Genomic DNA, 26,389 nt, shown 5'->3' on the forward strand with positions numbered 1-26,389 from the left:
GCATCAAATAAGTGCTGAGGCTCTGGCCTTTGGGAACTCTCTGTTGAGAGTTTAAAAAAAAATTCAGGTGCCACCATGGGCCTACTAAATTAGAATCTTGGAGGTACAGCCAGGGGAATTTGTATTTTTAAAAACGTTTGGGGCTGGGTGCAGTGGCTCATGCCTGTAATCTCAGCACTTTGAGAGGCCGAGGTGGGTGGATCACCTGAGGTCAGGAGTTTGAGACCAGACTGACCAATATGGTGAAACCCTGTCTCTGCTAAAAATACAAAAATTACCAAGGCGTGGTGGCAGTTTCCTGTAATCCCAGCTACTTGGGAAGCTGAGACAGGAGAATTGATTGAACCCAGGAGGTGGAGGTTGCAGTGAGCTGAGATGCCACTGCACTCCAGCCTGGTGACAGAGCAATACTCTGTCTCAAAAAGTAAAAAAAGTTTGGTCATCTGTTGGTTTATTCTTTAAATTCTGATGCTTGTCCCTGTTTGGGAAATGTGGAAACAGGCAGCCCCATATTCAGAAGGACTTGAACCTGCCTCAGCCAACCTGGTAGGTATCATCACAAATTCGGTGGTTCTCAAGGGTGGTCCCCATACAGTGGCAGCAGCATCACGTGGGAGTTTGTTAAAAATGCAAATACCGGTGCCTTACCCAGATTACCTAAAGAGGATCTTGGGTGGTGCCTACCAATCTATATTTTAATAGTTTTCCAGGTGATTCTGATGCTTGCTAAGATTTGAGAAACACCCATCTAATTGTTTACTGTAGAAATGTACCTATTCCAGACAGGGCCATTTCTAAGCTATTATTAGTTACTTGGAGCTTGGTGTAGATGAAGACTCTAAAGGAGGTGAGGAGAGACGCAGATGCAGCAGCAGAAGCAGAGAGAGTGAGGTGAAAGGGGATGAGTGGGGCTAGGAAGGGAGGCAGGTAACCCAACAGTCTACCAGACTTCCCAATTTTGCCTGAGGCCAGTCCTGTCTACCTTAGCTCCTGCCTTTCTTCTAAGAAGTAAATGTCAAAAGTAGTTTTCTTTGAAGGTGACATAGGTATTTAACACCTCAAACAGTTAGAACCCACCAGACAGTTTTATGATGTGATAATTTACCTCTTACAAGTAAGTACACTTTGCCCAGGTAGAAACTGACTAGCTGAATTTGGGTTTCAGCAAGGAATTCTACTGAAATGATTTCTTCCTTTTTGAAGGCAAATCTGATTGACTTTTTTTTTAATTGGAAAATTATGTTCCTTTGGCCTCATTATGTCACCAAAATGTTAGGCCAATGATTAGTGTATAAGCCAGAGTGTCCAGGGATTTCTGTGGTTTAAAAAGATTAAATGAAGGACTGTAGTCTTACTTCGGTGCAGTACAGAATGAACACATTTTTTTCTTTATTTAAAAGTATTCAAGTAAAACCTTCCTTTTTCTGCTTTCTAAAAAGTCAAAATTTTCAAATAACATCCAATGTGCACCAATTATGTGTTGGGGATACAAGGATAAGATAAACAAGACAGGATTCTGATGCCCAAGAAGCTTCCAGTCCAGTGAGAAGCCTGTAGTCACCATTAACATGCACATAGTCTATTCTCTGTCAGAATTTGTTTTGCCCCAGCTATGCCTGGATATTAGTTACATAGTTGCCCATACAACTAGGTCACTTACCCGTAAGAATATCAAATACGTATATCAAGTCAAGAGAATAACTATCAATTTGGGCATTTCAAACAGAGAGAATTTAATTTATGTTGTATTGATAACATAGGTATGCGAAGGACTGAGGAGGCAGACCACCGTGGGGGCGCTCAGAGACTAGCAATGTGAGGAAGGGCTGAAGAGACACAGAAAAGATGGCATTACCAGACCCCAGAAGCTGGCTCCATTGAATGGTTCTAGAACCACAATAAGGACTAGTTGGTAGAGACTGGAATCCTAGACAGATGCAGCTACTGCTGGAGGTGTCCATCAAAGTAGAGTGAGAAGGAGAGAATCTTTGGTTTCCCTGTTTGTCTTGTGTTCCCGTCTTCTGTGAGCACCTCCCACTGAACAAATCTAAGTGGAAGCCAAGATGGAAACCACCATCCCTGAGGTGCAGACAGAGCACAGGGAATGTGGAGAATGGATCTAAGAACAAAGTCTAAGGAGGGGCAAACTCCAGCTGTCCTCTGAAGGAACTTCTGGTTCCTTCTCGGCTGGAGCAGGGTGAGAAGGATTCTGGAGAAGTCAGGACCACTCCCTGGGGGGACTGTGGGGAGATGCAACTTCATGGAAGGCAGCAGAGATGGAGAGGTCAAAGCCCTGTGGGGGGACTGTGGGGAGATGCAGCCTCGTGGAAGGCGGCAGAGATGGAGAGGTCAAAGCCCTGTGGGGGGACTGTGGGGAGATGCAGCCTCGTGGAAGGCGGCAGAGATGGAGAGGTCAAAGCTGTGTGGGGGCACAAGTACCCCTCTCAGAACGAAGATTCTTGGATTCTCCATCAAACCCCTCAAACCCTACACTGAATCCAAATTAATTAATTTATTATTATTATTTGCTTTTTCTCCTCTTGCAACAAACAATGGTTGCAATCAAGGGATACTCCAAACAGGAGAATCACTTGAACCCGGGAGGTGGAGGTTCCAGGGAGCCAATGTCATGCCACTGTACTCCAGCCTGGGCAACAGAGCGTGACTCCGTCTCAAAAAAAAAAAAAAAAAGAATAAATAAAATAACTCAGAGAAGAAATACTTAGCTCAAAGAAAAAAATTGTAAACATTGTGGCATTTAAGGCAAACAGATTTTGGGCAGAAGATTCCCCCTGAGACCTTCAGTGGGCTCCTGCCTCTCTACTGTAAAGAGTTTTCTGTATAGAGGCATGGTTCATTATAGTTTCACTAGGACTATTGCAAGCTGAATATAATAGCCTCAGCTTAAGACAGTCCCTTTCTAGGGCCAGCATTTAAAAAAACTAATGTCCAGTCCATTGTAGTCCCATACTTTGATAAAATGTAACATATGAAAATTACTAGAAGAGTTTCATAGAAAAATATATATGATATGCAGGATCAAATTTTTTTATTAGATTCAGTAGGCATATAGTGACTCTATACAATGGTGGTGATAGTTTCTAGATTCTTACTCTTGGCTGGGTGCTGTGGCTCATGCCTGTAATCCTAGCACTTGGGGAGGCTGAGGCTGGTAGATCATTTGAGATCAGGGGTTCTAGACCAGCCCGGCCAACATAGTGAAACCCTATCTTTAATAAAATACAAAAATTAGCTGGGTGTGGTGGCGCACGCCTGTAATCCCAGGTACTCGGGAGGCTGAGGCAGGAGAACTGTTTGAACCCAGGAGACGGAGGTTGAAGTGAGCCGAGACTGTGCTCCTGCACTCCAGCCTGCGCGACGGAGTGAGACTCTGTCTCAAAAAAATAAAAAATAAAATAAATTCTTACTCTTGACCCTGTACTTGCCTCCTTGTAGACCAGGCAGCCAGTTTCTGGACAGGTTCTGGTCCACTGTCCACACAAGCCTAGAAACACCATCCAAGATTGTCCTTATGATTGTAGGAGGCCACTCTGAAGGAAGCTCATTTTTCCCCTTCCTGCCCTCTGTGGCCTGTGAGTTTTGGAAGTCATGACCAAGATTGAACAAAAAGCAAGATCTGTGAGTCATGGCGCAAGGACCTGGTGCAGAACAGATCTGAGGATGACACTTAGCGAATGAGAGACATTTCACCCATTTTGCCTTTTTTTTTTTTTGAGATGGAGTTTTGCTCTTGTCATCTAGGCTGGAGTGCAATGGTGCTATCTCAGCTCACTGCAACCTCTGCCTCCTGGGTTCAGGCGATTCTTCTGCCTCAGTCTCCTGAGTAGCTGGGACTACAGGCGCATACCACCACACCCGGCTAATTTTTGTATTTTTAGTAGAGATGGGGTTTGACCATGTTGGCCAGGAGTCTCGAACTGCTGACCTCAGGTGATCCACCCGACTTGGCCTCCCAAAGTGCTGGGAGTACAGGCATGAGCCACCTCACCTGGCCCAATTCTGCATTTTAAAGCATCTCTGTGCTCTCACTCAGTGGAATGGGGTCTACATCTTTTCCAACTGCCTCGTTTTATGTTCTTTTGATGCTGACAACTTGGAAAAGGCAGCAGACATATCTAAAAATGACAGTTATCTTCAGGGAAAGGAAAATGGCAAATATTAGACAAAAAAAGTATGAAGTAAATTTTTCACCCTGAAGGGCCAAAGAAATCATTAGAGTTATCTGACAGCCACAGTCTCCAGGCACATGACTTGCCCCCTGGCTATCTCATTGCTATTTATATGAGCTGGGATGTCTATCTTGCGGCCAGGGCTCAAATCAGGTGGGAGCTATAGGAACTTTGATATGGCCCAGAGTGAAAGAAACCAGGAAACCCTTTTATCTGGCTTTCTGAAGTCCAGATTTCAAATTATTGGAGTTTATAATTAGCTATCTTCTCCCAGCACACACAAACACACACACACACACACACACGCAGACACACACACTTTTTTTATTCTCTTTCTCAAAACATCATGTTGAGCAAATTAAAACTTCTGGAGTTAATAATTATTTCTCTTCCCCAAGATATTCCTATTATTTACAGTGAGTGGGTATTGAAATAAAAATTGCTGCTCTTTTTCTAGGACAGAAATATTCAAGTAGACATGAATTGGCAAATTCAAAAACCCTCTCTTGCTAACTCTTACACTTATTTAAATCTATCAAATTCCATGTTTAAAAAGTTGGTATGATTGAAGTGTTATTAGAGTAATAATAATTAAAGTTAAATGCATATCTACAGAATATATTGTCAAATGCAATTACATAGAGGTGCCGTGTTTCTCTCCGGTTGAGGAATAGGTTCGGTCTCCTGCCCTTTATTAAAGTTTAAAGGGAGTGGTGACTTGGTGCTAGGAAAAGGGGTGGGGACTGAGCTTTCTTGCAGCTGACCTTCAGGAGCGGCTGTATTGCCTGCAGCACTGCTCTTAAACATAGCAGAATGCAGAAATGTTTGAGAGGGAATGTTAAAACAAAAAACCCCACACCAAAAAACCTTCATCTCCAAATCAGCCCCCAAATTCATCTCCCAAGATCTGATTTTGACATGTCTTGATCATCATTCTCCTGGCAGCTAAAATCCTAAGCCATGCATCAGTGCATTTATCAAAGAGAAGCTTGACTGTATTTTCTTCATATTGTTTCAGTGATAGATTCTAATCACCGGAACTTAAAAACCTGTTCCCACAATCTTTTGACAAGCCAAAGTTTCTCCATTTCAGCCTTTAGCATGATGAAAAAAAAAAAATCAAAAACCTCCATACGTATTGAAATTCTCACTGCTGCTGAGTATCTGCCTTCTCTCTGAAGATCACATCTTCTTTTTGACTAGGTTGTGCGTTTAAGACCTGAAAACTGTGACCCCTGTTGCCTAGCAACTGAGAAGCTCAGCCTCAGCCCGGGTGGGGGAGATGATGGAGAAAGGTCAATGAAGGAGGTGGGCCTGTCCTTATCAATATGCCACTGTGGCAGCGACTTCTATTTCTTTAGAGTAATATATCATAATAAGTTTTGTAGGTCTTTATACTGTGGTTCTCCCTTTTGAATAAAAGCATAACTAAGACTTGAGGGGATGTCTGATATAACAGAAAATGTAACCATAAAAAAAAAAAACCAGAATAGAAATCATCTGACTGCTGAGTACCCTGCCGAGCTGCCTGAGGCAGTTACACATTTCCATTGAGTTATTTTATGATCAGGCCAGTATGTTATTGAAATATTATCTCTTTAGCCTTTCTCATTCTGATAAGAAATGACAGCCTCTCAGAACAGCAATACATACAGAGTACAAAATATGGAGCTGTGGACAAAATTCAGCCGGGGTGAAGAACATTGGCTTTGGAGAATTTCCATGAAAACCAATTATCCTTGGGTTGTATTTTCAAATAAGGCATGGTACACACTCTAATGTCCACTTTAATTGTGATGAGAATTTGCAGCCTCCGTTGATGATTACATGTAGCCCAATTATTGAACAACATTGAAGGAAAATTGCATTGTTTTTAGTAACCTCACGTAAGATGCGATTTCTTTAGCAAATAATGAAAGGCGGGTAACATTTCAGAAGCACAGGTAAGAGTTACCATCAGGATTTGAAGGGTCACTCAGGAAAGGAGGGGAAGGAGATGAAACAAAGAATATAAAATTGCAAGTTAAATATTCTGAAGGTGGTCTGATTTAGAACGATTTTGGAAATGGTATGCAATATATATAGTTTTGTTAGCTTACTTATCAATGTTTTACCGGAGGATCCTGATCTTACCATTGTCTGCTTCTTGCTTCTTGACTGTTGTTTGATATGTAAAGCATTTCACATAAATAAAATCGATATGTATATATTACGGATACGTAAGGGAGATACATGGTCTCTCGGGCTGGGTGTCAGGAAACCTGCGATTTATTCTCCAGTCTGCATCTGACTAGCTGTGTAACCCTGGGCAAGCTACAACTTCTCAGGGTCTCAGCATTATCCCCTGTAGGATGCCGAACTTGAACTACACAATTTCTAGCATCCTTTCCTAGGATTCTTTTCGCTCCCTACCAGCTACATTTTCCCCTCTGTTCTTTCTCCTGTCGCCTAGATATGCCTAATCACATTTCTTGTTACGCAAAGTTTGATATCTATGTGATTTTGCAGATCACCACTTTGTATGTCTTGAAGACTTTTTGACCTTCTGACAAGTGACTTGTAATAGGATGTAAATTGAGGTGTTCCCCATCATTAGCATTGTTTTCAGGTTGTATAAATCGACCTTCCACAAATCTGAAGTTAGCATTTTCTTTTGCTCAGCCCGGTCTCCATGAACTTATGGGATTCATGGCAGTTTTGTGTTTCTCCTCCCTCCTTTCTTTCTTTTGTTAAATGCATTAATGTAGAAGCAGATGTTGTCTCTCTCCTCACAAATGCTGCACAGTGAATCATCGTAGCCTCTCTGTAAAATTTTAACTTAATGGAGTCCTGGCATTTCTGATGAGATGAGGAACTTAATTTTATAGAACAACCTATTGAACAAGCTGTTCTTGGACATTCCCATCTCAACTAAATGTTAAAAGTATTAAAATTCACATTAGCACCAGAGGAAATTTTGCATGGGTAATCCTTTAATACAGTGTTTTATGGCTCTATTAGCTACACAGCAGCTGGTGACATGATGAATTTAATCCATTAAAAAATTCAGTAAGAGGTTTAAAAGTCAGCTTTTTAAAACATTATCTTGCTGCAAGGAAAGAGAACTTCTCCTCGGGGCCAGAAACAGGGTGGCTTCACACTGAGGCAGGTACAGGAAACATACCTGCATGCAAAACTTTCATATGCTCGAATGTTTGCACTTAGTGGAGGGCTAGAATGATAAGTGAGAATTCAGGACACAGGCTGAGAAGGGGCTGAGAATGACTCTGACTCAATCTCCTACTTCTTTCTTGCTTTTCAGAAGGTTTAATATAGATATTCAATGATGGTGTTATTTTTGAACATGCTAACATTTTTTCTTGTGCCGATGTATGTCTTTGTGTAAAATCAGAAATGCTTCAAGCCTTTATTTAGAGACCTAATTATTTATCTTATGAGAATTTAAGTAAGAAAATATTTTCCCTTTTAATGGAAAACTTGATATAAATAAGCTTCTTTGCAAAGTCAACTGTGTGGAAAGGCTTTGGCCTGAGGGATTTGAGGTCTTACCTCAAAGAAATGTTATAGATTTGTATGTCTATAGGGTAGTGGAATGGATCACGGGCTCGGGATGGCTAAGTTGTACCTTGGATGGCTTAGTGAGTGAGGACCTGTCCAGGAATAGACTAATGGTTTTAACCAGTAGGCTTTGAATTCTTACACTGAACTTTCCAAATGAGACTTTCTCAAAAAGAAAAAAAAAAAGTTACATTGTCCAACCCTAATGGATTTTGCAAGCTACTAGGTAGGATTATTGTTGTCAAAATCATGAGTTTGGCAAAAGGAGAATTAGTTTATAACAAATATGTATTTCTGAGCAGAGGCAGTAACAGGTCACCTTGGATCAAATTGCTGAACATCTACAAATGAGTTTGTCACTGAATTCAACCCTTGTGAGTGAAAAAATAGGTAGCTTAACTTAGCAGTGGTTTTTACCTAAACAACTCATTTATATAATTCCCATGTTCATGTGAAGTCACTTATGTTATATCCTCACTTAGCATAACTTGATGTAGAAGGGGAATTGCTATTTCTTGTGGTGCAGCTATTACGGATTGTAAGAACAGAAATGAAATCCACTTCATCTGCCTCGCAGGAGATCTGTAATGGTCCCTAAAGTGTAAATAAACCATCAGGTTGAAAATGGAAACAGCCATTGTATTCTTGAGTATTAAAAATTGGTTTATTTTTCTTCAAACATGAAGGGCTTTACTTTTCTAGAATTGCTACCTGGACACGAAAGGTCCTTCCCTCTGTCCCATGGAAGGGGATATGAACATTCTAAAATTATTTTCCATAATCTCTCCCACAAAAAATCCTGCCAATAGTCTGCCTTTTAATGGAAAATTTGATGTATTAGAAAACAGTTGAAATTGAGAGCTGAGAGCTGTTAGCTTAAGTGAAATCTGTTTTGATAATATCTCACCCTGTGTTTGAGGCTGATTGATCTAGATGCACCTCCCTGCCCCCTGTGCTTTTACAAAGACCCCTTTCATGGGTGTGCAGTAATGTGTTTCTTTTTCCAATCTACATGGTTCCTCGTGACTGAGCCTGTTGTAAGAAGGGTTATGCAGTCTGAGTGCCCGACTAATGATACTGCCTTTTGTAAAAAAAAAAAAAAAGAAAGAAAGAAAAAGAAAGAAACACAAACTCCATGAAAATGACTTCCTTATTGAAAAAAAAAAGCATAACCAAAATCCAGTCAATAGTGTCATCATAACCATATACACCATTTCATATACACACCATTTTCCTAAGCAAGAAGGATTGTGGTTAGGACATTTTAGATTTTATAGTAAAGGATCAAGCAAATGTAAAATAATGACATCTCTTTGACAGGCATAGGTATTTTGATAGCATTTAGTGTGCTACATCCATTCCCAAAGAGTTTGTAAATGAGAGCAATTTGTATTTCTCCATGGTTTGATCGATTCCAGTGATTCTTGAATTGCCACTGCAGGATAGTGCAGGGTGGGCCATGCCAGGTTACTTGACGTGTAATTAGCTAATCCTAGCAGCCAAGAAAACCCCTTAGCCGCTTCAACCTCTTCTCTGCTTTCTCCACCTCCCAGTGGGATGCTCGGGAACGCTTGACATCCTCCTCCTCTCTCATACGTGTGAGCCACACATTGATAGCCTCTGCATACTGCCCCGCGGTTGTTAATTGCTTGACTGTGGGCTGAGACCTATTAGCTCAGAAGCTCACTAGTGCCCAATCCAAATTTGGACACATCCATTATTTTTAAAATAGCTCAAACAGCACATTTTAAAGCCGTTTAGAAACTGCCTGCTTTGTATACCTGCAGAACCTCACCTAAAAGCTGTCACCTATTGATAAGACATGGCCTTTCTGTGATAAAATCCCAAGCTGCTGTTCTTCCAATGAGCCCTCTGAGCTCCCTGACCCAGAGACTTCTCACTGTGCTGCTGCGCCCCATCACTAGACACGCAAGCCCCTCTTCTCCCCTCTTCTCCTGGAGAGTTCCCTGTGCTCCCCCGCTTCCGAGCAGTGGCCTCTGCTTTTTAGCTTCTGAACAGACTTCTGCAATGACAGACTTTCTCCCCATGCAACCCTGTCCAAGCACCGAGCTTGTTGTGTGTTGCTGTTCTTATGGTCATACCTTCCTTGATCACCCCCAAATCCCTCAAACCCCTGACATCCTTCTCCCTCCTCCTCTTCCCCACTTCTTCACAATAAACAAAACAACTTTGAGTGCTATATGCTTACAAGAGAAGGAGAAGGAGAAAAAAGACGAGGTGGAATATGGAGATTGGGAAAAGGCTGCCAGTGTATACACAGCCTTGACTACTGTGAGACAAAGTAACCAACGTAAGAAGCCACGTGTGCTCATTTCTGCTTGAACCCGCAACTCTGATGAAACGCAGTTCTCTGGAAGAATGCCTTGAAGACAACACAGAATAGAGCACACAGCCTCCCCACGTCTCTTGCCTGAGTCATTACATCCCTTAAAAGATAAATGACCCTAGCCCTGCTTTTTCCTACACATAAGATAACATCTGACACATCTGACAGGGTTAGTGATTCTGCGTCCACAATCTGTAACCAAATGTGCTTTAGTAATCTATAACCAGATGTACTCTCACACCCAAACTTCGATGAGATTTGCACGTACTGAAACTTCACCACCTGTATCTAAACTGTGAGTTGCAGTACCTCATTGGAGCAGTCTTACAGAGCTGCCCCCGGGATGTCGGCCTCAGTCTATAGTTTTCAGTGAGGCTTCTGAATAAAACTTACTGTCATTCTGTAAATGGTCCTGAGTCCTCTGCTGAGCAACTGACATAGGGAACGTGCATCTGAGTAAGACAAGGGCCTTGTGCTCAGGAAGCTTCAGCCTCTCTGGGTGGAGAGCACAGGTATACTGGAAAAGGGGACAGATGCTGTGGCTGCTCTTCCTGAGCCCCAGTTCCCATAGCCATGAACTGATTTCTTCCTCTGTTCCCCATCTGTTAACATTCATCCACTTATTATTATTATTATTATTATTTTTTTTTGAGACAAGGTCTTGCTCTGTCTCCCAGGCTGAAGTACAGTGGCATGATCATAGCTCACTGCAGCCTCCACTGCTTGGGCTCAAGCGATCCTTCTGCCTCAGCCTCCCAAGTAGCTGGGATTACAGGCATGTGCCACCATGCCTGGCTAATGTTTTAAACAAATTCTGTTCATACAGCTGCTCGCCATGCTGCACAGGCTGGTCTCAAACTCCTGATCTCAAGTGATCCTCTTGCCTCAACCTCCCAAAGCAGTAGGGTTACAGGCATGAGCCACCACACTCAACCCCACATTTTTTTTCTTAGATACAGGGTCTCATTTTGTCATCCAGGCTGGAGTGCAGTGGTATGATCATGGCTCACTACATCCTTGATCTCCTGGGATCAAGCAATCCTCCCGCTTCAGCCTCCCAAGTAGCTGGGACTACAGGCATTTACTACCAAGCACATGGCTTTTTTTTTTTTTTTTTTTTTTTGAGATGGAATCTCACTCTGTCACCCAGGCTGGAGTGCAGTGGTGCAGTCTTGGCTCACCACGACCTCCACCTCCTGGGTTGGCCTCTGCTTTTTAGTCTCTAAAAAGTGATTCAAACAGCTGGGTGCTGGAACAGCTGGTGAGTCTCCTGCTTCAGCCTCCTGAGTAGCTGGGATTACAGGTGCGCACCACCATGCCCAGCTAAATTTTTGTACTTTTAGTAGAGACAGGGTTTCACCATGCTGGCTAGGCTGGTCTCAAACTCCTGACCTCGCGATCTGCCCACCTTGGTCTCTCAAAGTGCTAGGATTACAGGTGTGACCCACTGCACCTGGCAATGGCTGTTTTTTTTTTTTCTTAAAAAAAAAAAGTTTTGTAGAGGTGGAGTCTTGCTGTGTTGCCCAGGCTGGTCTTGAACTTCTAGCCTGAAGCAGTCTTCCTGTCTTGGCTTCTCGAAGTGTTGGTATTACTGGTGTGAGCCACTGCATCTGGCCCATTTATTCTTTCATTGTGCAGATTTTGATTGACTCCCTCCTATGTGCCTAGCACTGGGCACTGGGGTGCAGTGAAGAGTGAAGTATAAATTAGATTATGGTGTAGGGGAAATTCCAACCAAATAAGAAAGGAAGCTACGAATAGAGCCTACCTTCTCAAGTCCCAGTGGACTGTGGGGAGGGTGAGAAGAGGTTAGACAGCCAAGTGGTTAGGTGCCAGGAGCTTTCTTTTCACTCCTCTCAGGCCTGAAATCTGAGCCATCACATTTTCTTGGGAGAAGTTTTAGAGAGTCAGGCAGGGTGTGGGGAGGCTGCAGGTCCCTATGAACACTCGTATCACAGTAATCCCAGAGTGAATTCCCAGTAATCCCAGGAAGTGCCCAGTGTAGGTCTCCATAGACAGGTTTGTTTGGCCAACACTCCACACTGCACAGTCCTCTAAGACAATGCTTCTTGAAGCTGATGTGCATGCAGATCACCTGGGGATGATGCTAACTCAGTAGGTCCATGGGGGCCTGAGAGTCTGCATTTCTAACCAGCACCCAAGTGATGCTGCTGGTCCATAAGCCCTATTTTTTTTTTCAAGACGGAAATAGAGTTTTGCTCTTGTTGCCCAGGCTAGAGTGCAATGGCACAATCTTGGCTCACTGCAACCTCTGCCTCCTGGGTTCAAGCAATTCTTCTGCCTCAGCCTCCCAAGTAACTGGGATTACAGGCATGCACCCACCACGCCCAGCTAATTTTGTATTTTTAGTAGAGACAAGGTTTCTCCATGTTAGTCAGGCTGGTCTCGAACTCCCGACCTCAGGTGATCTGCCCACTTTGGCCTCCCAAAGTGCTGGGATTACAGGCGTGAGCCACTGCGCCCGGCCCATAAGCCCTATTTTGAGCAACAAGCGTCTGAGATTCTTTCTGTCTCTTGGTGTATTAAAGGCACTAAGACGTCTTTTTATGAACCAAACTCTATTTGTCTAACACGGTCATTTACAAAATAATTACAGCATAACTATGAGAGCTTTTGGAAGCATTTTAGGAAACATTGCACTATTAGCCTCATGGTATTCCACTGTGTTATCAAGCGAGAATTCTGTTTATTGCGTGTGAGTATGCGTGCACTGGAGTGTATAAGTGTGCTACAGAAATCTAGGTGGCAGAATGTATTTTGCAAAAATAATTGACCACACTGTTTACCATGTTATCTAAGAACCTCATTGACTCCTCCCCAAGAGGTGGCATCTATATTTCTTCCCCTTGAACCTGGGCTTGTGTGACAGTCTTGGCTAGCAGAGCATGGCCAAAGTGTGATTTGTGATGTTAGGTCATAAAAGGTGATTCTATTTCCACCTGCTCCCTCTCAGGACAATTGCTCTGAGCTTTCAGTCACCACATGAAACGTCTGGCTACCCTGAGGCCAGCACACGCAGAGACCACATGGAGAGATGAGAGGCAGAGAGAGGTGCCCAAGGAACTCCAGCTGTTCCAGCACCCAGCTGTTTGAATCCTCCCAGCCCAGAAACTAAACATGAGTGAAAAGCTCTCAAGGCAACCCCGCCCTCAGACCCAGCCACAGACTGATTGCCACTGTTTGAAGGATCTCAAATGAAAACTGCCAAGTGGGCCCAGCTAGCTAACAGATTTATAAGCAAAATAAATGATTGTTATTGTTTCAAGCCACCATTTTGAGGTGGTTTTTCTGCAGCAATAGATATCTGGAGGAGTCCTACTAATAAAAATTATTCAGATGGAGATTCTGCTTTTTTATTTTTACTTAGGACTAAGGAAAGACTTGGCATAATCTTTGTTTGAGAGGAGATAAAGAATAAGTTATTCTTAGAATTTTCCAACAAATGGAGTTCTCATTGTCTATAGTTATTACCCAAAGCGTAGACGCTTTCTCTTTACATCCGCTTCCAAGGCTAAGGCTGTATTTCGTAAAGCCAGATGACACAATCTGATAAACAAGCAGACACCCATTAAAATGAATGACTGTCAAAATTTTTTCATGCTTATTTGTTATTAACGACTGAGAATGTGAAGGTGCAATTCAAATAGTTTATTATTGTTATAGGTTTGTGGCAATATATTACAGTTTACGCCTTGGCTTGGAAGTTGATTACAAGTTTTATGAGACTGAGTGCCTGTTATTGGCAATCTTGATGTTTTCTTTTTCCCTGTAACATGTCACAGACAATTGATTTATATGTAGTCAATGATTTTTTTAATACTATATCATTTCAATAAAAAAATTAAAGAAGAAAGAATGTAGTAGGGAGTGGGTAGAAGCCATTGAAGGCTACATCAGTCATATGGTGGGCTTTAAAAGTATATTAATAATCTGCATATACTCTATGAAATCCATCTGAGAACGTTTTATATTCTTTGCAAGAGACAAAACAACAAGTCATCAGAGACTTCTTATAAACACAGGTGGTGCTTATTAACTGAGAAATAAAAATTTTATACTCCTGATGATTAGCTAGACAAGTTTTCATGTGCTCCTGCACTTTTGGGAAATGGTTTTTATTTTCTTTCCTATTTTTTCTCTTAATTCTGATTACCTTCATTCTATATGAACAGCTTGAGTTAGTGGTGCAGTGATACCTAAAATATCTCTGACAGATTTTGGGCGAGGGGAAGATATTAGCAATCTATTTTATAATGATCGTCATAATAAAATATGGCACTCTGCAAATTTGAACAGATATGGCCATGCAGGCTTAATGCAAATAAACAAAGACTTCATATGTGAATAGAGAATTATGTTTATATCTACAAATAATGGCTAAATAGGGAACATCTAATTTACCTGTTTTTTAATCTGTCATTACTATACATTGCTTAAGTGATTGCTCTTAAAAGTGCCTGAGTTGACTGGTTATTTTGTGACTGTTTCAGTACATAAGAAGGGCAAAAACAACAGCAACACAAAACAAAAGAAAAACTAAGAGAATTTTGTGAATCAATCGGGACAAAATACACAAATGAAAAAGTCTTAATTCTTCATCCAAATGAGGCTGAGTTTGGAGGCTGGTTTTATCACATTATATACACTCTTTGGGGAAGAAAGAGACTGTAGAGAGGATCTCTAAACACTTAAAAAACTATAGTGTAAAGAGATGTGAATTGAAACCTCTGGAGTGTAGGAGAGGTAAGAAGTATAGATGGGCATTTGGAGCATCTAGAGGCAAAGACACTGCATGACATCAGAAAACCTTGGGTGAGTCTAAACAGAGAAACATGGATTTAATGCATGTCGTAGAGATGATTTATAGGACAATCTTCAGATGCAGGAGTCCTTTTACTATGACTAAGATTTACATCTCACAAGCCTTTGTATCAATTCAATTTCCTATTAAAGGGGTGTGGATTGTATATGAGCACAGACTGGTGTGTATGAAGGTGAGCAAGTAAAAAATATTTCTTTAGTTAAATATATAAACATCTGTCTACCTAGGATTTTGTTTTCTGCAGAATAAAAGATGGGATACCTGTCTAAGATGAGGGTGAACTGAGACTGAAGAATTAAAAAAAGGTGAAACATCAACGAAGTCTCAGGATACAAAATTAATGTGCAAAAATCACAATAAATCACTAGAATAAAATACCTAGGGATACAACTAACAAAGGAAGTGAAGGACCTCTTCAAGGAGAACTACAAACCACTGCTCAAGGAAATAAGAGAGGACACAAACAGATGGAAAAACATTCCATGCTCATGGTTAGGAAGAATCAATATTGTGAAAATGGCCATATTGCCCAAAGTAATAATAGTTTATAATTCAGCATTATAAATTACCTATGATGATGGCATAGAAGAGGATGATCTAAAACCATTAAGTATTAATTGAGATGAGATAATAGCTAAAGAAAAAAGAATGGTATAAGAAAGTAAATACTATATATCAAAGCAGGGGACTCAGAGTGCAAATAATTGACAGGCAGAAGCCTGGATGATTGGTCCTAGCTATTAGAGGCCATTTGTCAGGGTGGGGCGCCCCATAGTCAGATGAGAACAAAGAAACTTCCATTTGCTGCAAAAAATTCAGTAACTGACACCAAAGAACAGGTTTCTGGAAAGTAATCACTTTCCACACTAGATAATGGAATGGACTCTTTCAGATGAGGGTTTAAAACTCAGCACAAGTAACTCCGAGTTGGATCAGGTCTGAGAGAACTTTCACCTCTGAACTACTTGAGAATCACTTCTATTATCAGTTTATCCACCCATTTGCTTGGGGAACTGCATAGACCTGTGATCCATGGATAAGCCTCCTTGGCTGACATTAAATGAACTAAGAGCTGGGAGAGGATAGAGGGAGGAAAATAAATGTCTGCTAAAGAAGCTTTGAGCCTCTTTGTTTCTAGTTTATTATCAATCATATTTGGAATTAAATAGTTACTAGAAGAAATGTTAAACATAATTAGGGTTTGAGACTTAGAGCCAAGACTGTGCAGAATATTCAATTAAGACTATTTTGTCTCTTAGCAAAGGAATTTCTGGCTGAAGTAGTGGCTCAAGAAAAATGTACAGAGGCATAATGATGGATGAGATTCTTTCATTTACCTGAGTATTTATTGAGCACATACTACATGTCCAGAATCTGAGTCTTAATGAAGAGAAATGCAAATACTATTTTGAACAGAGAAGTAGAAGTTGATAATATTTGCTGTGTGTTTCAGTAGAGGGAGTGGAGAAGTAAGTGTCAGTATAAAGTGTCTCAAATTTAGCACCTAGGATTTTGTTTTCTGGAGAATAAAAGATGGGATACCTGTCTATTTAAGATGAGGATGAACTGAGACTGAAGAATTATGAAGAGGTAAAACATCAACAAAGTCTCAGGATACAAAATCAATGTACAAAAGTAACAAACATTCCTATACAACAATAACAGACAGACAGAGAGCCAAATCGTGAGCAAACTCCCATTCACAATTTCTAGAAAGAGAATAAAATACCAAGGAATACAACTAACAAAGGACATGAAGGACCTCTTCAAGGAGAACTACAAATCACTGCTCAAGGAAATAAGAGAGGACACAAACAGATGGAAATACAGTCCATGCTCATGGTTAGGAAGGATCAATATAGTGAAAATGGCCATACTGCCCAAAGTAATTTATAGATTCAATGCTATTCCCATCAAGCCAGCATTGACGTTCTTCACAGAACTGGAAGAAAACACCTTAAGCTTCATATGGAACCAAAAAAGAGCCTGCATAGCCAAGACAATCCTAAGCAAAAAGAGCAAAGCTGGAGGCATTATGCTACCTGACTTCAAACTATACTACAAGGCTACATAATCAAAATAGCATGGTACTGGTATCAAAACAGAGATATAGACCAATGGAACAGAATGGAAGCCTTGGAAGTAATGCCACACACCTACAACCACCTGATCTTTGACAAACCTGACAAAAACAAGCAATGGGGAAAGGATTCCCTGTTTAATAAACGGTGTGGGGAAAACTGGCTAGCCATGTTCAGAAAGCTGAAACTGGACCCCTTCCTTACACCTTATACAAAAATTAACTCCAGATGGATTAAAGATTTAAACAAAAGACCTAACACCATAAAAACCCTAGAAGAAAACCTAGGCAAAACCATTCAGGACATAGGCGTAGGCAAGGACTTCATGGCTAAAACACCAAAAGCAATGGCAACAAAAGCCAAAATAGACAAATGGGATCTAATTAAACTTAAGAGCTTCTGCACAGCAAAAGAAACAATCATCAGAGTGAACTGGCAACCAACAGAATGGGAAAAAATGTTTGCAAGCTACCCATCTGACAAAGGGCTGATATCCAGAATCTACAAAGAACTAAAACAAATATACAAGAAACAAACAAACGATCCCATCAAAAAGTGGGCAAAGGATATGAACAGACACTTTTCAAAAGAAGACATTTATGTGACCTACAAACATATGAAAAGATGCTCATCATCAGTGGTCATTAGAGAAATGCAAATCAAAACCACATTGAGATACCATCTCATGCCGGTTAGAACGGTGATCATTAAAAAATCTGGAGACAACAGATGCTGGAGAGGATGTGGAGAAATAGGAACGCTTTTACACTGTTGGTGGGAGTGTACATTAGTTCAACCATTGTGGAAGACAGTGTGGCGATTCCTCTAGGACCTAGAAATAGAAATTCCATTTGACCCAGCAATCCCATTACTGGATATATATCCAAAGGATTATAAATCGTTCTACTATAAAGACACATGCACACGAATGCTCATTGCAGCACAGTTTACAATAGCAAAGACCTGGAACCAACCCAAATGCCCATCGATGATAGACTGGACAGGGAAAATGTGGCACATATACACCATGGAATATTATGCAGCCATCAAAAAAGATGAGTTCACGTCCTTTGTAGGGACATGGATGAACCTGGAAACCATCATTCTCAGCAAACTGACACAAGAACACAAAATCAAACACCGCATGTTCTCACTCATAGGCGGATGTTGAACAATGAGAACACATGGACACAGGGAGGGGAGCACTACACACTAGGGTCTGTTGGGGGGAAATAGGGGAGGGACAGCGGGGGGTGGGGAGTTGGGGAGAGAGAGCATGGGGAGAAATGCCAGATATAGGTGAAGGGGAGGAAGGCAGCAAATCACACTGCCATGTGTGCACCTATGCAACAATCTTGCATGTTCTTCACATGTACCCCAAAACCTAAAATGCAATAAATAAATAAATAAATAAATAAAACAAAAAACCAAATTACCCAGTCTCAGGTATTCTCTTACAGTCACACAAAATGAATTAAAACAAACAGAATGTCAGAACAATGCTATCAACCACCTTGACCCTATTGGTGTTTATAGAATGTTATATCCAACAAATGCAGAATGCATTTTCTCAGCTGTCAATGGTATTTAGCTGACTTTAAAATTTGCCATAAGGCTCTAATAATCAAACTGGTGTGATATTTGCGAAAGGATAGACAAATAGATCAACAACACAGAACTGAGCCCAGAAAGAGATCCTTACATTTGGATGAAGTTTATGCAGGAGTTTTCTGTACTTTTCTTTCAATTTTTCTGATTCTGAAATTATTTAAAAATAAAAAGACTTTAAGGAATGTAAAAATGTTACATGATTTTAACAATAACACCCTGGAGTAGATACTAATTGAATGAGTAAAAGAAATCCATAAAACAACTATGCCAAAAACAATAGTGTTTATTGGTCTGAAATGTAAAATTTCCTAAAGATTCATCTGTAGGCCTTCTTCCATTTACAGAATAACTTACATATTACAGCTAAGAATGTGTATTTAAATGTGTAATGAAGACTCGTGTTAAAATTTAAAAGCATCTGCATTTAAAAAATAAAGCCCCAACAAACCACTTGGGAAAACATTCTTAAATAAAAATGAAAGCAAATCTATAATTACACAGTGCAGCAGATGCTGTTGATGCTGATCCGTAGCCCCCCAGCCCTTGTCTAAGTTCACTTGCAGCTGAGATGAACAGCCTCCATGAGTAGTGATAACTTCCTGCCTCAAACCACCATAGCTTTATATTTCTTCACTTTACCATGGCTTTATATTTCTTCGCTTTAAGGATTTCTTCAGTGTGCTTTGCTCACAGACATGGCTGCCTAGAATTACTGAGGATTTAACACCCTCAGGAATGTTTACAGATACATATTCCAGCTTCTCCTTTCCTCAATGGGACATTTCCAGGACATGCTATCAACTTTTTTTCAGAGATGAAGCTCCCGTTGCTCATAGCATTAAACCACTTATTAATTCACTCTTTACTAGCTTTTCTCCTGCCCCAAATCACTCTCACTACTTCCTCTTTTATGCTTCCTAGAATCACATTCTAGATAACTTTCTATACCCAAGTGCTTGTTCAGGGTCCACTTTCTAGGAACCCCAAACTACAACACAAATTATGTTAAAATAGTGTGATGAAGATCAGTACCTCTCGAAAGTAATAGGCTGTGACTAACAGGAATGGGCATCTGATGTAAATTTGTTGTAGAACAAATTTTTATTATTGAAAAAGAAAAAAGAATTACACAGTTTATTTAAAAACTTAATAACAAACATAGAAATAATATACAACTTATATTATACAAATTATACAATATTATGCATGTATTATACAAATAAACGCCACCACAAAATAAATTTGTTAGAAAGCAAATACAAAATTAAATTACAAAATCAAAGAATATGCTTTTGGAAAAAAGTTTATAAGCAACAAATGTCTTAAAATTCTGATAAACAACAACAAAAAATGAGAGAAGAGAAGGAAGCAAAATAAGAAAGCAATTTTTAACATCAGATATTAAAAAATCAAATAATTTAAAGAGAATGCTGTGTATAGGTCTATTAACATAAGACTATTAACATAAGCCTATGTTAATAATTTGGTGGCAAAATAAATACTTTTAAAGGAAAATATGAATTATTATAATTAACTCAGGAAATGGATAACTGAATATTGCTATGAAAGAAATCAAAATTTTTTTTGAAGAATAAATGCTCTATGACTTGACTATTCTGACATAATTTTTTTCAACTGTTTAAATTATAACTCATTCCTAAACTGTACAAGCTAATCATAGATGGAAAACTTTCTAATTCGTTTCATAAAAGTAGAATACATTTGATATCAAAACTTGAAAAAGATAAATCAAAGAGGAGAAAAAATGAACAATTTTTCTTCTGAATATGCTTAGGATAATGAAAAATATCTACAATAAAAGGCAATAGTTTACTAGGCAGTAAAGAGCTAGAGGCATTGCCATTATAATTTAGAACAAAACATGGATGTATGCTACTGCCACTGTCAATTTATGTTGTCCTGAAAGCTCCAGCTATTAAAAAATAAGGCCAAAAACAAGGATAGAAGACATAACATGTTTGTTACTAGGAGAAAAAAACCTTATTATTGTTTGCCAATGGTAGTTTATCTAGAAATTGCAACAGATCAACTGAAAAACTGTCCAAACTAATAATGTTAGTTAGTTGATTAATTAGATTAATGGTTCTTGTAACAAGGAGAGCCTGAATATGATAGATTAAATAAGGTAGAAATCTATTTTCATCTGTCACACTAGTCCAGAGATCAGTCATTCAAAAATGATCAAACTGCTCTGCTCCATGTGGTGATTCAGAGACCCAGGTTTCTTCTATCTTCCTGACAATAGTCCCCTAGGATGGAAACTGGCAAACGTTCTCTGTAATGAGCCAGATAGGCTTTGAGATTCATATAGTCTCTGTCACATTTTCTTTTTCTCCCTCTCCCATCTCCTTCCTTCTTTCTCTCCCTTCCTTTCATATTTATCTTTTTACAACCGTCTATAAAGGTAAAACCATTCTTAGCTCATGGGCCACACAAAAGTCAAGCTACAGGTCAGATCTGATCCACAGGACATAATTTGCTAATGTCTGCTCTAGAATGTTGTTTAATTTTTTGTGCTTAAAAATGATTCATCTAGGGCTGGGCGCGGTGGCTCACACCTGTAATCCCAGCACTTTGGGAGGCCAAGGTGGGCGAATCACAAGGTCAGGAGATTGAGACCATCCTGGTCATGGTGAAACCCTGTCTCTATTAAAATACAAAAAATTAGCTGGGCATGGTGGCGTGTGCCTGTAGTCCCAACTACTCAGGTAGCTGAGGCAGGGGAATCGCTTGAACCCAGGAGATAAAGGTTGCAGTGAGCCGATATTGTGCCACCGCACTCCAGCTTAGCAACAGAGCAAGACTCTGTCTCAAAAAACAGTAAAAAAAAAAAAAAACCCCAAAACCCGATTCATCTCAAGCTTGTGTTCCAGGATAAAAACACAAATGTTTTTAGTGATAACTTCGAAGTTGCAAATATCACTTCTAGCTACATCCCTGGCCAGACATTTCACCTGCTGAGCTTCAAGGGGGTTTGGGAATATGGGTAGCCATGTGACCAAGAAAAGTAGAAAAACACACTTGGATGGGACAAGTATAAGTTACTGGTTAAAATAATTTTTTTTAAATTCATACTTTCCTGAAGTATCAGTAATTTCCAGTTAGAAAATATAATGGAAAATGGGTCTTTTACAAATTGTCAATAGCAAACTGTCTGTAAAAACTACCTAGAGCATTTTGAACCGGAAGTGTTCAGGATCTCCCTGAATAAATTTAGGAACATATAATAAATAAAGTAAAAGTTGACAAATTAAAAGAAAGACAAATGAAATTGCTAGCTGGAAAGCTGAATATTTAAGGTCTGTATGTCAGATTTCTTAAATTAATTGATAGGTTTGATAGAATTCTAATTAAAATTTTGACTGTGTACAGTGGCTCACACCTGTAATCCCAGCATTTTGGGAGGCCGAGGCAGGCAGGTCACTTGAATTCAGGAGTCTGAGACCAACCTGGGCAACATGGTGAAACCCTGTCTCTACTAAAGATTCAAAAATTATCAGGGCGTGGTAGTGCATGCACCTGTTGTCCCAGCTACTTGGGAGGCTGAGGTGGGAGGATTGCTTGAGGCCAGGAGGTCGAGGCTACAGTAAGCTGTGATTGCACCATTGCACTCCGGGCTGGGTGATGGAGTGAGACCCTGTCTCAAACAACAACAACAAAATTAATGTGTGAATTTGAGAAGATGATTCCGAAATGTATGTAGAAAAATAAAAGGGAGCAAAATCTCAGAAAAAATATTTAAAAATAAATGAAATGAGTGGGAACTTGATCTGTCAGGTATTTAATTGTAGGTGTCTTCAGTCAAAAGGAGGCTTAGGAGACACAGTATAGAGTTGGAACAGGGAAAACTCATTGCCGCTCTAACAATTTTTACATCACAAAATGTTGGGAAACAGGCAGTCTTTCTTTCACTTTCAACCGCTTTCTGTGTGACCTTAGGCAAGTTATTTCATCCATCAGAGTGTGAATTTTTATGGCAAAATGAACCCAGTACCACGTATTTTATAGGGGTTTATTTAGGGTTACAATTTGTTTGTGCCACTTCTTTACCATTGTTATCTTAGGAGGGAAAAACTTCATCTAACTAAAATGGTATCAAACCCAATGTTCCTAATGTAGTATGCCACCTGGGATCTCAATACATGCCTGTGGTTACTGATGATGATGATGATATAGAAGGGGAGGAAGAGGAAAAGAAGGAGAAAAGAATTGATATGCTACCGAATTTTACACAGCAGTTCACCTAAGCAGCACTCGCCAGTGTTGGGAAAGAAAGCTGTTCTGAATTTTAGTTCTCTTCCTAGTCATATAATATTGGGAATGTTACTTAATTTCTCTGTGCCTTTATTTTTTCACGGGTTAAATTTAGATAATAATGCTTACCTTGCCTGGCTGTGATAATAACAATAACAAACAATTTATTGATCAGTTGTTGTGTCCCCAGCACAAAGTACTTATAATACATTAAATCATTGAATTCACACAAATCTTAAGAGGTAGGTACCATCATCATCATCATCATCATCATGGATATTGTTTGCATTTTGACAGAGGAGGAGGCAGAGGTAAAGAGATTTCCACAACTTACCAAAAGTCACGCAGTTATTGGGAGTTGGCATCAGGCCCAGAACTGGGGTAGCTCTTTACCATGAAGGTACCATTTGCATACATGCTCAGCAATGGGTACTTACCCAGTACAGGTAATAAATAATAACTAACAACTGTTGCGTCTGGGTACTCACCTTACAGGGCCCGTCAATGGAAGCTGCACATTGCAATCTAGCTGGTCTGTCTTGTGAAATCTTTATTTAAACAAAGGAGAGTTTAAAGGCTCAGTGAGTCCTTGAGGACAGGAACTATGTCTTGTTTGCAAAGCTCTTGGGACAGCGCTTGGCTTGTGGTAAACATTGAATCAATGGGGTGATCAAGTTGGTGGTTCACAATTGTCGCCAAAAGGTCTAGACAAGTACCTGGCTCTTTGTCAGGCACTAAATACATATTCATTGATTGAATGAATACTTTAACATATTTATTAATTTCAAATGTTTTTGATAGTTCTAGGTTTTTTTTTCCCTACAGTTATGACTTTTTTTTAAATTGTACTTTGGGCTCTGGGGTACATGTGCACATCCTGCATCCTGGGGAGGGGGGTGTTTTGCTGTCTCCATCCCCCCTCCCCGTCACCTACATCAGGCATTTCTCCCAGTGTTATTATCCCTTCCCATCCTCCCCGCTCCCCCCTGTCCCTCCCCTCCTCTCCCCTCCACCTCCCCACCTACCCCAGTGAGTGTTGTTCTCTTCCCTGTGCCCAAGTGTTCTCATTGTTCATCACCTGCCTATGAGTGAAAACGTGGTGTTTGGTTTTCTGTTCTTGTGTCAGTTTGCTGAGAATGATGGTTTCTAGATTCATCCATGTCTCTACAAAGAACACGAACTCATCGTTTTTTATGGCTGCGTAGTATTCCATGGTGTATATGTGCCACATTTTCCTCGTCTAGTCTATCATTGATGGGAATTTGGGTTGGTTCCAGGTCTTTGCTATCATAAACAGTGCTGAGGCAGTGCAAGATACGGCATTGTAAAAAGTCTTACAGTCTTATCAATGTTTGTCTACTATGTGATTGTTCTTATTTAAATTTTGTTTAAAGCTAGTGAATTTGTAAGGGTATGGTAACAGACTGCAGTAAAGGAGGTGAAAACTTACTTCACTTCAGGTGAACAAACATTGCTGTTTAGGCATACAATTCATAACTGTTTAGAATTCTGGTTGTTGTGTTTTATTACAGGTATGTGTTGTTACCAGTTTTACACAATCCAGTGGCATAAATCTCAGCAAAAGTGACGAATTTCAAAGAAAACACGTATTTTACTTGTAGTATTTTCAATTTGACTGTTTTCATTTGTGAACCAAAAAACATTTGAGTTGAGACAATGAGTATAGCGGTACTGTTTTTTGTAAGAGTGTTGTGGGCTCACTAATGTTCATTTATTTCAACTTTATAAATTTTGACTAGAAACCTCTTTATGATAACACAGTTTATGAGTTCCACCAAATAGAAATGTCTCAGAAAAACATTATTTTATTGGGGTAGACTAAATGATTTGCTGGGCAAAAGTAAAACCACTGAAGACAATAGACAAGTTGAAATTTTGTGCTTTATTACAGAGCTTTGTTTGCTAGAATAGAGGGCGCCTATATTTCAGAAAATTGGGACTGGTTTCCAGAACTTTGCTGTGCCATTTTCAATTCTCTTTCTTTAGCTCTAGTCTAATTTACTAATCACTGGGAAATGGGGTGCCCCTGAAAGGGAGAAGTTACCCTACTTTATCAACTCTTGGGGAGATGAATCCTTAAAAGTGAGAGAAATATTAGTTGGGGGGGTGGAGAGAGAGAGGGAGGAGAGAGAGATGAGGAGACAGAGATGGGGAGAAATGGGAAGCTGGAAAAATAAGCCCTTGCTTTCTATTTTAGCTTCCAAGATCATCCCCATATAGCTGTTTGAGACCTGAATTTATTGAACCTGATGGAGATGAGAGACAGAATGGTGAGACTGATGATGATTATGATGTGCAGCTTCACCGAGGTCATGGGCTTGGTTAATTCCCTTCCAAAGGGACGGAAGGAGAGAAGGAGAGCAAGAAGGGTGAGTACAGTCAATTCAGCCCCTCACTTTCAAGCTAACTGGGAACTGTTGATAATGAATGTCCCTGCTTCCATCAAGGGCGTTTCTTCCATTAAACGAGCACGCAGGAAGCAGACATTGCTCAAGTACAAGGGTTCAGTTTGCAGCGAGCCACAAATCACATTTCATTTATCAGGGCCTACAGATGACAGGATATCATCGAATCCCTGGAGAGCCATATTCATTAAAAAGAAATCTTAAGTAATTACAACAATTAATTGACTTGAAACAGTTTCTGGTAGATAAGGTTTACATAATTCATTTGCCAGACAAAACAAGCCTGATCGAATCTGGGAACATGCTATTTAGAAATGTCCCTCTATCTGACAAGGTACCTTCATGGAAAGGTGTTTATTGTTGGGATCCATTTTTTTTTTTCTTAAAAGGAAAGAATAATTTTAAAACAAGAAATGGGAACCTGAAAATACCTAATAGACTTTATTGTGAGCCCATAAAATGGTGCTATAGCGCCTCTTTACTTTCCATTGTGACTAAAACGGATGAATGAAAATGACAATGGGTTCTATTAATTGAGGACTCTCTGAGTTTATGGTTTTCAGGATGGAGTTTGAGTTGGATCCAAGACAAAGGTCCTCCAAAAAGCTAAACAACCATTTAGGACAATATCCAAGGCCCAGTCTAAGAAATCCATTATCACCAAAATAAGATGCACAAAGAACTACACTTGTCAAATTAATATTTTGCCAACATTTTCAGCCATCAGTTGTAAATATTTTAGCTTCCATATTTTAAAAGATGGAGCCTGTGATTAAGTTTAGAAAGGGATATCACTGGAGAGCTATAACAAATAACCTTTTATGTACTGCAAAATAGGGTTTTCCGACCACTCAGAGACACGTGCAACATAATATAACCACATTATTGGCCTTCTGCTATATCAACGTTTAGTTGGGAGAAATGATTTAGAGAAGTTCACATAATGAAACACCATCCTCTAATACAGCTCTGAGGTACCTTATTGGGGTCATAGGAGAATGGATGATGGTAACTCTTAGGAAAGCAAGCAAGAAAAGCCTATACTATAGAATTTTCAA

The sequence above is a fragment of the Aotus nancymaae genome, unplaced genomic scaffold, assembly GCF_030222135.1.
Source record: "Aotus nancymaae isolate 86718 unplaced genomic scaffold, 86718_ANA_hifiasm-v0.15.2.pri h1tg000051l, whole genome shotgun sequence".
In the NCBI taxonomy this organism is placed as follows: Eukaryota; Metazoa; Chordata; class Mammalia; order Primates; family Aotidae; genus Aotus; species Aotus nancymaae.